The sequence below is a fragment of the Leopardus geoffroyi genome, chromosome X, assembly GCF_018350155.1.
Source record: "Leopardus geoffroyi isolate Oge1 chromosome X, O.geoffroyi_Oge1_pat1.0, whole genome shotgun sequence".
Lineage (NCBI taxonomy): Eukaryota > Metazoa > Chordata > Mammalia > Carnivora > Felidae > Leopardus > Leopardus geoffroyi.
In genome coordinates this window covers 54,920,952-54,933,221 of record NC_059343.1, presented here as the reverse complement: position 1 = coordinate 54,933,221, position 12,270 = coordinate 54,920,952, and the positions used below count along the sequence as shown (strand labels likewise).

Sequence of the window (12,270 nt, the reverse complement as noted above, 5' to 3'; positions counted from 1 at the left end):
AGAATCGGAAACAGGCTCCAGGCTCTGAGCCATCAGCCCAGAGCCTGACGCGGGGCTCGAACTCACGGACCGCGAGATCGTGACCTGGCTGAAGTCGGACGCTTAACCGACTGCGCCACCCAGGCGCCCCAATAAGGTTTTTAATTAAGAATATACAAACACTGTGGTGGTGCCTGTGAGTAGAGGGATGATTCTACACCACCAGAAGGACTGCTTCAAGACTGAAACATGATGAAAAAAATGCATTCACCTTAAGGAGGCACAATGCAATGATGATATCAAAGTTCTAAAATGTTATTTACAATAAAGGGTTTTTTTTATTATTGTGGTGGTATTCAGAGTCTAATGGGATGTATGACCTTGAACATATCCCTTGACTCTGAGAAGAGGCAAAGTGGGTCTGAACACATGCTTCCTTCTTTCAAACCAGAATAGCAGTGCTTTAGTTTGTAACTACATTTGGGACTCTTCGTCAGATTTTGTTTGAAGAAAAGGTTTCATTGCCAAGAAAATGTTTGAAGGCCCCAGATCTTGTCTATCCCTTCCTCTCCCATCCAAACCTATCCCTATTTAAAATATGAGAAGAATGAAGGCCAAGTTTTGCCCCAGGTCACACAGCTAGATAGTAGCAGATCACTAAAGACTCAGGTACCCAGACTTCTAGGGTGGTACACTTTCCATTTTATTAGGCTGAATAGCATGTGAATAGGGAGAAGAGGCAGTTGGGAGATGAGTGGTGAGTGGGGAATAAGTAGGACAGGGACAAGAGACAGGGAACAGAGCCAGTCCTTGGCAGGCATGGAATGAAAGATTAGTAAGGGGTGCATCCAACTATAAGTGTACACTAATAATTGCAGACCAAATTTTCTAAGGCAAGAAGCCTCCTTGGCCCTATCCCCCATGCCTCCATTCTCCTCCAAGTCCCAATTTTGAGTCAGAGAAATAGCTTGCAAAAAGAATATCAAATTTTATCTTTCAAGGTTTATGTTGGATTATTTAGTCTAATGGTTTTTAGTTCATGGAGGAGTAAACGTAATTAATAATAGAATGATATGCAATGCTGCATATCCTTGCCAAAGCACATGATCTGGCAGAAACTATTCCCAAGTCTCTCTCTGACTAGTGAGCCAGAATAAAGGGGGTCACTTTCCAGATGCTATCCTGGGTGAGGGGCACAAAGTCATTATCAAAAATCTGCTCATGTGAAATTGCAAAGCCTGGAAATGCTTTCACATACCAGGCTTTTCCACTGGAAAAAGTAACTACATGAATTTAGAGCATACATGCTTTTACAATTACATTTAAACTGACATTAAAAACAAATGTGAAACAGCCCAAGCTGAACAGGTCAGCATGACCTGGAAAGCAAAGGAGAGAAAAAAAAGAGAGAGAGAAAAGTAAAAAAAAAGGCTCAAAGTTAACAGCATTAATTCTGTCAGTCTGTTGTAAATAAGAAAATACCATTGCTGTATTAATGGCTTTATTAAGGAAATTTGCTAGCAAAAATATGCAACGTTCAAACAAACAGAAAGCAGTTAAAAATAAACTACATTAGTCTTTCAATCCACATTAGGGAACCTCTTGTTGGCTTAGAGATTCAAATTCTGTCCAAGGAGTGGCAAACTCCCCTCCCTCCAGAAGTCTTTCCTTGGCTTTTTTCCAGAATGTTGCTGACTCAGGGGAGGGAGCGAGGGGAGAGAGAGAGAGAGAGAGAGAGAGAGAGAGAGAGAGAGAGAGAAAGTGAGGTGGAGAGAGACTGGAAAAGGAGGAGAGTGGGAAATGCAGGCCCCAGGCAAGGAAGAAAGAGTTCTGACTCTCATATTTGTCTGCCCTTGGTCTCACAGACTCCACATCCACAAGAAGGAAACTGGTTTCAATAGGGAGTCTTTGGGGGCAGAGACAGATAATATCAAGATATTACAAACTCTAAGTGTCTCTCCACTTAGAATAATGCAAAGTTGGAGGCTGGCTTGAGAGAAGAATAAGAACTCACACCTGATGGAGAGGCAAGTGAATGATGTGAATGAGTAGTGGGGGATTATGGGGTACTAAGGCTAGAAGTAAAAGTACAGTCTGATCCACTTTCCTCCTTCATCATAACTTCAATAGGAAATAAGAGAAGTAGACACCAGTTTTTAGATTTTGCCTTCCTCCCTCTTTATGAAAGGATTAAGAATATGTGCTTCTGAAAACAGAATCGCCTTGACTTTGGGAATAAGGAGAAAATAACTGACTCTAGTCTCCTGGTCTGTTTGGAGAGAGGGGCCAGCTGGCTTCTTAGAGCTGCTCCTTCAGGAGAAGCAGAAATCTGGTCCTTGTTTACTGAACTTATATGGATCAGCTTCTGCCTTCATCTCAGTGATAGAGACTGAGGTTAAAAGCTAAGTCCTTGGCAGTGGTCCAGCAGAATGGAAGTAAGGGGAAACTCATGAGCTGAATAATGACCAAGTAAAAATGGCCATAGGAGCCTCAGCTAGGAAGCACCTTGAGTCCCATCAGCAAAGCTTCTTCCTGGCAGCACACTGTGGAAAGTGAGCAACCAAGCCAGAGCTTCACAGCATCCATGCACCTGAGTGCCATCACATATAAGCCAAAATAACTAAAAAGCACTATGCTAATGCCAAGTCATATTATAGAAATCAACAATCATGATACTACTACATGAAAGATAATTGATATTACTTCTAGAGCTAGTCCTCACAACATCCCTGTGAAGTAGGGAAATGATGAGTTCCGTTGAAGGGAGTCATTAACCAAGAGAGTAGCCCCTAGCCCCAATGGTGGAGTCTGTTTTGAGGAGCAAGGGTAAGAGGCCCTAAGCTTCAGATTCCAGGTACTTCCAAGGTATCCATTAGAACCTTCTAGAGCCCTCATTCTGAATGAAGTTGGTCAGCCTTTCTTCAGTGTCTGGTTGTTCTGAGACACTTGCAATTGCCAACCGGGAATTTTTCTAATATGAAATAGAGACACCGTTGAATGTAGCAACTTAAAGGATGGGCTTGCACCTAGCAGTCCCCATAACCAGATGCTTGAGTGAGGTCCTCTGATGTAAGAGGCAGCATGCAAAATTTTTAGAGAGGGGGTGGCTGCAATTTTAGATTGGGTTTTTTTTTTCTTTTCCTACCTACCTGTAAGATAGGCAAGATAGAAAAAATGGAAAATTCCTACTTAAAGTTGTTTTCCCCCCTCTCTTTTATGCTTTATTGACAAATATACTAAAGTGTGTGTACATATATATATATGTTTGTGTGTGCTTCTTTGTACACAGTGGGCAAGAGTCAGTTGGTGAGGGTGGAGGATATGGAGGAAGAGAAGGGAGGTAGAATTTAACAGCCTCATTACAGCTACTCAGAGCCCAACAAAGACTCCCTATTTGGTCTTCTGAATTTCTTGCAGCAGCAAACAATCCCATAATATTAAAAGCATTATTATTCAGTCTGGAGATGGGAATGCTTCGAAATTATTGTCTCTGTGCCTAACAGCTCACTAATCAAAGCTTTCATGCCTCATTTTGCACCCTGGGGAGAGTCTTCAGTCTCTTTTAGTTTCATCGTGGCCAGCATGACACACCACCCCGTGCAAGCCTGGGGTGACCTTTTATCTTGGTCAAGATCCAGATTTTCTTCTTAGCTCCAAATGCCCGTCCAAATTTTCTGCAGGTGATTTCCTCAGGATTTGTGCTTACGTTTTTTAGATTGCTGACTGCTAGAAGGCTGAAATGTCAATTTTCACTTCTGCCACAGAACCATTGGTCCAATGGGGTTTTAAGCAGGGGAAAGAAACACATTTCTTAAAAGATCTAAAAAGGGCAGCCAGGATTAACTAGACTGAGGAAAATGGAACCTGATTCTAGAAAACGTGTGATCCAGGGTAGTGATGCTGTTTCTGGTTTACTTCCTAGATACCTGTTGTCATGGCAATATTATCAATAATAGACAATCTGAAGGCTCTACTGATTTCGGAGTGGCTGTGTACTTTTTTTCCCTTAGTTCTACATCATATAAACATGATCCCAAAGGATGTGCAAAATTCTCTAAAAAAGCATCTTGCTCAAGTAAATTGCCTATGTATAAGTTTGGTTCAATAAGAAAATATCTTAAATGCTTTTGTGATCTTACGGACCACATTATACAATTTGTGAAAACAGGTGGCTATCTTTTAAAATTTTTTAATGTTTATTTTTGAGAGAGGAAAAGAGAGAGGGAGAAAAAGCATGAGCTGGGGAGGGGCAGAGAGAGAGAGAGGGTGACAGAGGATCTGAAGCAGGCTCTGTTCTGACAACAGAGAGCCCAACGCAGGGCTCAAAGTCACAAACTGTGAGATCATGATCTGAGCCGAAGTCAGATGCTCAACCAACTGAGAAGTTGGCTATCTTTTTAAATCAAAAGTAAAATGTTTTCAAACAAGCAGTTATTTTATTTCAAATAATTTTTTTCTGAATTGTTTTATTTAGAAAATACTTGCCTTTGTATATATGACCTATTGTGTGCTGTGTACTCTTAGCTTTCTGCCTACTGCCTTCAGAAAATAATTCTTATGACATCATTTTACTCTCTCAAGAGCAACTGATGGATTTTAGAGCACTTACAGCAAAAGTAAACAATAATAAAATCTTTCTGCTCCTACTACACTTTAAAAACTCAGGGATTTTAAATGGAAAATTTACAAATAAGATACTCATTGAAGTACCAGATATGGGTAATCATCAATTTTGATGACTAGAAAAAAATTATTCACCATGACAGACTACAACATGTATGTGCTGTCCCAGATAATTCAGTTGGAAGGAATTATGAGATACAGTTTCTGGTTTCTCCACATACAAGTTTGCCTGAGAGCTATAATTAGAGAGAAGTATAACATTTTCCCTCCAATGTGTCACCAAGTATTTATGTAATCAACCAGAGGATGGCAATCTAGACCATGAAGAACAGATTTCAAGAGTTGATTCAAAGGTAATACAGAGACCAGAGAACCAAGGAACCAGTACCAAAGGCTACATTCTAATAGTAAAGAGTAGGCCCCAGTGGTGACTGGGAGCACACAGGCCAATTATCATCCAAAATAGGGGTGGAAGGTACAGTGATATATGTTGTGTGCCTACAATGTTTCTTTATAAACTTACAACATTTATGTAAGGAAGATTGTATTATTCCCATACTATAGCTGGGGAACTTAGGCTCAGATATCTAATGATTTGCCAAAGGTCATTAAGATAGTAGGTGGAAGAGCCAGGACTAGAAATGAGGCCTGTCTGTACTGAGTGCATTACACTATTTCCACTATACCACAGGACTTCTTAAATCCAAAAACATAAAAGAAAGAAAAACAGAGGTTGTAAGTGCTGAGTCACATGTGCACACTGATATCAAAGTTCATGGGGCAATTCTGCTCCTCAGTTATGCAGATCTGTAGGAGCACTCAGGTATCTGAGAATCGTGTGTAGGAGTAGCATTGAGACTTACCACTTGCATCTCCAAGCTGAAGATTTTTAGGGCTTTAATTAGAGTCAAAGGAGAAGGGAGAAAATCCCAGTAACTGAGTTACAAATTATTGATTTTTTATGATACTCTGCTGCCTGATGAACAAGAGGTAGAGGGCATTCAATCACTGGGTGGGAAGTGGGACCCAAATTCTACAAATCTGTGATTTATAGGCTTCTTACTTTAGCAAAAAGGTTATATGGTAGCACCTCAATGAGGTTCTGGATAGATGTTGAAAGGTTGGTTAAAAAGTGCACAAAAGGATTAGTAATCTTTTTAGGGAAGAATATTTGGATATCCAAAATATTTAGTGATTATTCTGTATGATGTTGGAAGTAATTATATTTCTCAGAAATAACTGGTCTAGCATGTTTCTTGAATCAGGAAGCTGTACTTGTGGCCATTAGATGAATTCGACAATAATGCTGTATGTATGTATATGTATAATAATGTATAATAATGTATGCTTTATGTATAATAATGCTTTATGCATGAAAAGAATATTTCAGACCCAACATGGTTTACTTTAGTGGTTTTAGTGGCCTCTGGTACATACTCTTGAGATGTGGTGAGGATGGTCTACTCTTGGTCATGAAGCCATTCTTGATTGATTCTCCTGGTGAACAATGGCATACACATCTACAAAATAGAAGACTTGGGCTAAGGGTGTTGTCTGACTACAGGATAAATTATTTATCTATACCCAAGTTTTCCAAAGTGTATTACATTAAACAGTGGTTTTGTAGGATATTAACAGGTGTTATATGAAAAAAAAAAAGTGTTTCTGTGGTTGAATTAAACTAGGAATCCTGAGTTACCAAGCTCCTCAGGTTACTTTATTGCAGTACTTGCCAAGGTCTGTGTTATGCTAAAATATACTATAAATTTTCCTGAGCAGGACCATAATATGTAGGTTTGTATAAATTATTTGACCTTAAAAATCATTTTTCATGGACCATGTCATTGAACTAGTTTTCTCAGAACCCATGCCAGGAAACACTTGCCTAGACCAAGGCAAGAAGTTTGCATAAGGGAAGGACTTATGTACGTGGTCAGTACTTGCAGGTATCAAACCAAATGGAGGCAACTAACCCAGGAACCAAGGCTGCAATCCTAGCTGTTTAGCAAAATTTGCTGCTAGACTTTTTTTTTCTTTCTCTACCTGGTCTATTGTGTATTTCTATAAAGTTTAAGTCATGACCTATATACCACACTTGCAATCCACTAATTGTCTTTAAAAAGCAAACATACAAAGTCAGTCAGAGAAAGACAAATGCCATATGATTTCACTCATATGTGGAATTTAAGAAACAAAGCAGATGAACATAGGGGAAGGGAAGGAAAAATAAAATAAATTAAAAACAGAGAAGGAGGCAAACCATAAGAGAATCCTAACTACAGAAAACAAACTGAGGGTTGCTGGAGGGGAGGTGGGTGGGGGAGGGGTTAAATGGGTGATGGGCATTAAGGAGGGCACGTGTTGGGATGAGCACTGGGTGTTATATGTAAGTGATGAATCACTAAATTCTACTCCTGAAACCAATACTACACTATGTTAACTAACTTCAATTTAAATAAAATCTTGGAAGGAAAAAAAATACCCATACAGACACACAAAATGATACATGAATAGGCCTATCCCATGTCATAGATCTTCAGCTTCCTAAACTCCAAATCTTTTAGCATAATAATGGAGTCCATTTTCAATGTGGTTTTAGCTTACCATCCCCATTTCCCCAGATCTGGCCATTTTAAACTACTTACTATTCCTCAAACTCTCAATGTGCTTTTCTTATGTCTCTGTGCATTTATTCAAACTGTGTCCTTTGCCTTGAATTCCCCTTCCCTTCTGTCTCATCCAACTTCTTCCTAGTAATTTCTTCTTATCCTTTAGGATGTATTATCACTGTCTGTCTCCCTTTGTTTAAATTTTTGAGGTCAGAGATTTGCTCCTCAAAATATCTACCATAGTGTCTGGCACAGAGTGGGCACTCAATAAGTATTTGCCAAATGGGGGCACCTGGGTGGCACAGTCGGTTAAGCATCTGACTCTTGATTTTGGCTCAGGTAATGATCTCTTGGTTCATGAGCTCAAGCCCCATGTCTGGCTCTGCACTGTGAGGAACCTGCTTGGAATTCTCTCTCTCTCCCTCTCTCTGTCCCTCTCCCCCACTCATGCATGCTCATGCACATGGTCACTCTCACTCTTTCTCTCTCTCTCAACAATAAATAAATAATCTTAAAAAATATTTTCCAAATGGATAGATGAGTGAATTGATGGAAAGATGAAAGGACTAGCTAGTTGGCTATTTGGAAGGATGAACAGATAAATAGATGGATGAATAAATGCTGTGAAACTTGTCTTCCAAAGACCCATGCCATGAATAGTGTTTCATCACTGGAATCACTCTCTTGCATCCAGAAGCAGAATCAGCAATCCAGAAGCAGCAATTCAGAAACAGCAATCCAGAAGCAGCAATTCAGGGCTGCTCTTGAGCATAGAGAATGACAAAAGAGCTGTCATCAAGACTGTCTTCAACACTGGAAACCACAAAGATGTTCATAGTGTACATGATGACATCAGATCATAGCCATGGGCTCCCTGAGCCATTTTCTCAACTAGAGAATCCTGGAGGTTGTTTAAAACCTGCAGAAATGCTAACAGTTTTGAGTCTCAGATGTAAAGTTCAGTCTTCTAGTAGGAAAGAGACTTCTCAAATATACTAAAGTAACCTCTGAAGAAAATGTTGAACACTTTAGATTCTCACATGTTCCAGGTTTATTTTCCTCTTCTGGGTTTGGCTGCTACATGATATTCCTGAAAGGCTCACCATCTTCCATGGTCCAGGAAAAGAGGGAGTAAGCAGGTGCCAATGTCATTTATTAAAAACTGAGGACTCAAGAGTTGCAAAATGCAAAAAGAAAAATGTTTGGGGAGGAATAGGAGGTTTCAGTGAGGAGGGGAGGGTTAGGAGATAAGATGGCAAGTCAGGGCAATTATTTCTTTCTCATTACACCTTGGAAACTCTAAGTATATCCTTGGGAAGTGTAGACAAAAGTGAGAGATGGCTGTGCACTTACTCTGATTATGGGCTGTGAAAAACCCACAGCTAATTCATCGGAGAGAAGGTCCTTTTCTGGAAAGTTATATTTATAAATATTTTCTTAGGCTAAAACTAGGCAAGAGGTTTAGATTCTTGAAGCAGTTAGCAATGTGCACTTTTCCAAAAGCAGCAATAAATGAACCAGTTTCAAAGAAAGGCCTATTTTAGTTGTTAATGGGCAGTTAGTTAATAGCCTGAAAGCAGTCTTTAAGAGATCCACCCTGAGAATCCAACCACCCCTGGAAACACCAAGAAATACCAAGAGCTCCTAAAAAAAAAAAAAAAGGAGCAGTGAACATGTAGATAGGCCTAGAAGCAAAAAGGAAAAAGCTATGTGCTTTAAGTATCTCTGAGTTATGGAGATCCCATCACCAAACAGTTGATGAACACTAAGAGAAAGTCAGTTAGAGATCTTGAGGTCTCAAGACCAAGCAAGCATCAGCTGTAGTGTGCCAGCTTCTCTAAGATACAAGGATAACCCTTCTGCCCTCCACTCCTTCAATAATCTGTACATCCAGTATATTTTTGGACACATAATATACCTTACTTAGGTGTAATCTGAGGTAGCTAAAATTACTATTCAAGTCAAAATACTCAAGTTTAGACTATCTATACTTCTAAGGGCAATGGATACATAATCCACAAAAAGGCTAATAAGCTTTCTCTATGACTTTAGACATAGAATCACAAAATGGTAGTGCCATACAGGTCTTTGGTAAATCTCATTATCTCAATTTTATGATAGGAAAATTGAGTCTCAGAGGGGAGAAGGGACTGCCCAAGGCCATACTCCTAGTTCCCATTTCTGGCTACCATTTTGAGTTTACTGATGGGAAGAATAAAACAAAGTTATATGAATTTTCCTTCAATGTGATAAGAATGTCTATGCCAAAACCAAATCTTATGAGAAGGGAAGTCTATTGCTAAAGTATTTAAAGAGCCATTCTGCATTTATGCTTTCTATAGTTTTTCCATTGTTTTGAGTAAAGATGTACTGTACACTGAATTTGCAAGTTAACCATAAACTTGAGAAGGGTTTGCAGCAGAGAATCAGGGAACATGGAAATAACTTTAGCAAAATGGAAAGGTTTGTTTTTCAAACAATGGTGTTTAAGTGGGTAAACACTTGGGATGTTACTGGCATGGTATTTGAATATATGATTCCTTAATTACTAGGATTGGCTTCCAAACAGGATTTTGATGGTACTTTTAGTTTGAGGTGATAAGAAGTGATTTCTGGTGATGTTCTGCCTGTTGTAATTGTTACATATTATAGGGCATGACAAGTAATTCAGGGTAAAAGCCAACTGGTAATTGCTTTAAACAGCTTACCATCTAAATTACTAGTGACCTCACTATCATAGTAAGCCCTCACATTTGTCTAGCATGTTGTCATTTACCAAAGATGTTCATATTCATCATGACTCTGTGAGTGATATCTCTAAATTACAGATGAAGAAACTGAGGCCTAAAGGAAGCACCGTAAATAATGGAGCTGGGCCTTTAATTTAGTTCTGCCTGACTCCAAAGGTAAGACCATTTACACAATATCAAGAATCCTTGTATCTTGTAGACATTTCTTCAAGTTTGCCAGCCTGCACTCTGTTGCTTAGTATGGTGCTTCTAAATATCATAGAAATTGAACTGAAATGAAAGTCATTCACAGTACCTCTCATCTTCTTTTCATTGTACTGACCAAGCCCATACAAATTTGAGCACACTATCCAATAAATCAATTTGAAAACTTACTGTACCACTCTCTCCATGAACTTTACAGATTTATGACTGACTGATATATGGAGAAGTGAAATTATCTGGTATACAAAAACTCCTTTTCTTTTTCTTTTTTTGTACATGTATGTCCATAGCATTTTTACTTGTAATGGGGAGAAAAACAATGGAAACAAGTAACATATCCATCAATATGTGAACGAATAATTTACAGTATATCCATACTATGGATATACTACTCAGCAGTATCAAGGAATAAATTATTGATACATACAACAATGTGAATTTATCTCAAAATAGTTATGCTGATTAAATAAACTAGACAGCAGAGGTCATACTGTGTGTTTGTATTTATATAAAATTGTAGAAAAAAAAACAAACAGAACTCCAGTGACAGAAATCAGATCAGTTGTCTAGAGGTGGGGTTGGGAAGCAGGGAAGGAACAGAGAGAAAGGAGTTACAAAGAGGCGTAAAACCATTTTGGAGGGTGATAGATATGTTAATTATCTTGGTTGGAAGGTGTACAGATATGTCAAACTTCTCAAATTGTACACTTTAAATATAGGAGTTTATCAGATGCACAGACTCATTTTCAAAAAGGGTTCACTATAATCATGTCACAGACTGATTTATAATGGAGGATGTTGGCTGAAGCATGAAACTAATTTTAAGATTTGGACACAAATTGTATGAGAACTTTTGTTATCATTAACTTCACCTGCATCAAAGCAGGCTTGCAATTCATATTATCAGATTGAAAAACAAGAGGTTCTCTACCTGGGAGCCCCTATCTCTTACACACAATGGACAGAGGGCTAAATACTGAGAGATGACTGCATTAGGGGTTGTAACATTCATATGAAGAAAAATTCCTCTTATCCCTTTTATTCCCTTTATTTATATCCCTCTTATTCCTTTGTCATCTTTCCTGGCTTTCCTTCTGCATTTCTCCACCCCAGTCCTGCCTCTTCTTCCCCACCATAGACACAATTGTAGGATTTCTCTGGAGTATAATAAGCAAACAAGAACAAGGTTGGTCTTTCTCAGATATTTGAGTCTCATTTGATGTGGCTGCCTGGAAGATTACTCACAGAGCATCTGCTTGCCATGTCTGGGAGCACAAGCCACTATTTGAGATGGTTCTGTTACAACTATTTCAAATGGAACCTGAGTTATTTGTAGGACTTTGGTCTGTGTAAAGACTATTATTGGCCTGTAAAGGAGGGGAGGATACAGCTATCAACATGAAGACCCACACATAGAGAACAAGTTGGTTTATATAAAAATGTACATGGATAGAAGTATTGAGCACCTCACAGAAAGCCAGTGATGGACAAGTGCACTAAATTAGCTTTGAGAGGGGGAGGGGAAATGGCAGGATTCTAGGATCTTGGGTTTTCCAAGCTGATAATGAGTAATCAGGTAGGAGGCTACAGTTTCAGGCATTCAGAAATGAGCTTGCTTTTCTTCAAGTCCCATTTCCAAATCAAAGTAGACTAATGAGCTTGCTTTTCTCATGAAAGGTGCTTCATTTTGGAAGCATCAGGCAGCAGAGAGTACCATGCCACTGTGTGGGTATATACATGAAGAAATGATGAATTTGGAGGGGGAAATATAAGTGTAAGCCAAGACTTTCTGGAATGGTGACAGTGTTCACAGTAGACACAGACTAGGGGACAGAGAGTCTTATGATGAAGAGCTGCCCTTGAAAAAGCTGCATCTTCCTTCTGTAAAGCTACAGTGCTATTGAAGAAATTATTTTGGAAATTATCAATAGATTTGCAAAGAAAAGGAAATGATTAAAAGGCCTGCTCAACCCTGGGACACATGGGATAGAAAACTGGCTCTGCTTGGCAGTCTAGTCATAGGCTCCAAAGAGAAGCAGCTTCTCATTCCAGATGGCCAGCCCTACAATATAGGAGTAGTTAGTTGAGGATATTCCTGGTTGTTC

General features: G+C 39.1%; 1 protein-coding gene across 3 annotated transcripts in view; it reads right to left on the bottom strand.

The window, feature by feature from the left end:
* The window catches only part of AR (androgen receptor), a 180,029-nt gene that overhangs the window by 20,784 nt on the left and 146,975 nt on the right, over positions 1-12,270 (bottom strand). The gene's annotated exons all lie outside the window — the stretch shown is intronic.